Here is a 2,885-nt window from a genome sequence, read left to right as displayed (position 1 = left end):
AATGCTAAGGGAACACCTAGATGGCATCCGAGCATTCTAAAAATGGAAACATGCAAAAGAGACCAAACATGGAGCATTCAACACAAGCTTTTAAAGCACCCAAGAAGCATCAAGAGGCAAGCATACAAGCATGTTATGAGGACTGAAATAGCATGGCAAGTGGTCCCAAACCACTGAAAATGATGCAAGTAATGCATACCACACAATCACACACTTGAGGCCAACAAGCCAAAATGCAAAGGGACTATGCAATACACGCAAAAATCGATCCAAACAACTAAGGACAGACCTTAATCATGGCAAAATAAACATGAAAGCTTCACAAAGCCAAGCCTAAAACATGCTAGAACAATGGTTTACAACCTAAGGCATGTTAAGGTAACAAAATGGCATTACAAGGCATGTATGCTAAGCAAGCATGGTGTACCAAAACCAACTAAAAACAGAGGCATATTATGACATAATAAGTACAAAAAACAGCTAAGGCATGGTCAACATGAACCTAAACATGGTGCTCCCTCAAGAGGCCAAAAAATGGTCCTTTTCAAGGACAACAAGGAGAGGGGGTGGCCCTCTCCTTCTTAGGACCTCAAGGCACCATCCCCACCTCTGAAATCCCTCAGGATTTCAGTGGTGAGGAGGCCCAAACTCAATGGTCCCGGAGCTCACCCAAAATGGCACAAAATGGAGCCTTACAAGGCTTAAGAGGGGTCAAACAACCCCAAATCTTGAAACAACCTTAAACAACTATTAGAGGGCCTAAAAACAGAACTTTTTTATGTTATACACAAAGCTCAAATATAGATGCAAGATAGGTGAAAGTAGTGTGCAAAAATGGGGGATAAAAGGGAAAAGTGATTACCCTTGTAGACCTTCTTCAACAATAGAGCTCCAGCAGCTTCTTTAGGTTGAAACCAGCTTCAAAACCTCCAAAACAACCCTCAAGAGGCCTCAGCTCCAAGGGATGGTGTGATGGTGGGTGCTTGTGAGCAAAAGTAAGACAAAACACACACACTAAGCTCAAGAGAGAGAGAGAGAGAGATATAGGATAGATATATAAATCCTAACCTAAAACCAGAGCTCTCTAACTATTTTTTCTAACCCTAAATCCAAGAGAGGAGACTCTCTCTTATAGAGCTCTCTCTTGTAAAGCTTGTCAAATAAGCTTGTCAAGAGAGAGATCCCTCCATACACGTGTATGGAGGGGAGAAAAGGTGGGTGCCAGCTATCACAGTTGGCACAAAATATCTACCAAAAGTAGATGAACAGTAATCGGCCATTCAAAATTGTCATTTTGGCAAAATAAGTGGCCGACCGGCAATATACATTGCCGATGGCATAAAATCACTGGCCGGTGGCCTCAAGCCATGGCCGGTGATGTGTGGGGATGCCTCACAAGGCATTCCCTGCCCCTCCAAGGCAAAACACAAGTGTTTGGTGCAAAACCAGACACAACACGGTCGAGTCGAGAGGTCCTGAGACAAGGCGCGCAACCGAGACCTCCGGGAACTCAAGACGAACACAAACAAGGGTAATCACCAAGTGTTCCAATAGTGACGTCCAAGTCTTGAGGACGGTCAAAAATGGGGTGTCTACAGTTGCCCCTCTTTGACAGAACTCGAAAGTCATAATAATGACGGGAGTGAATGTCAAAGCCCAGAGACATCCCATTTTTGACAAGGCCGAAGACTCAAACAAACATGTAAGACAAACAAGATATGCGCCCGAAGGCAGGGGCAAAATGCAAGACAATGCACAGAGCCGGACATAACTTATGATCATGCAAAGAAAGCTGTAATGAAGCACACATGCGACAGTTTTAAGCTAGCATACACCAAACTACACTATAATGCAGAAAGGATGTAAGAGAATTATGCAATTCTCGATACGTCTCAATCAGAGGATACAATACCGGTGCGGCTCGTCTGGTTGCACCAGCCTCAATATGAACCGTACATACAATATCGTGCCTGCAAATAAAACAACTCAACAGGTACGATGTTATTAGCAACATGCATGACAATACAAAAATGGATGCAAAATGATATGCAATATATACAAAACAATGTATAAACAATGCAAATGAAGATGCAATGTAATTGAAACAATGCAAACTATATGCAAAGCAATTGAATCATGATCCAATCATGAGCGGTTCGAAACCACACCTATGTCAAATAGATTGATGGAGGTAACAAGTCCGTCTACCATAGAACGATCAACTGAACTATGAGTAATGTAGACAGATACAAGAACAAGTATTGGGGGGGATGACAAAGGTGGGGAAACGGCCTGCTGGGGAAAGGACAATGATCCTAACGCTGGATGCAACAATTACACTACAATGTAATATACATAATGAAAATGCTGGGGAAAATGGAAATGGATATGGCACGCGGGCCAAACCAAATCTTGCCTAGGCAAAGCATGTACGCATACAAGCCGTGTCTAACATAGAATGGTCCACTGAACTATGTTTCGACGTGAAAAGTATGGGTGCGTACCGGACCAAGCTCAATCATGGAAAGGCGCGAGCCATAGGCGGAGGTGATGCAGTGAATGCATGCAAGCTACAATGCAATATCTACAAATATGCAATGGAACGGAAATGGATACAATGGATATAGCCTGCAGGCCAAACCAAATCTTGCCTAGGAAGAGCATGTACACGTACAAGCCGCGTCTAACATAGAACGGTCCACTGAACTATGCTTCGACACGAGAAGTATGGGCACATACCAAACCAAGCTCAACATGGAAAGGCGTGAGCCATAAATGGAAGGTGATGCGATGAATGCATGCAAGCTACAATGCGATATACACTACATTACAATGATGCATGACAATGCAACTATTTACGATGATGCATGACAATGCAATTATAT

Source organism: Camellia sinensis, chromosome 6 (genome assembly GCF_055761805.1).
Source record: "Camellia sinensis isolate YWXY chromosome 6, ASM5576180v1, whole genome shotgun sequence".
NCBI classification, from domain to species: Eukaryota; Viridiplantae; Streptophyta; class Magnoliopsida; order Ericales; family Theaceae; genus Camellia; species Camellia sinensis.
The sequence above is the reverse complement of the archived record's forward strand: the minus strand, read 5'-3'. Positions refer to the sequence as shown.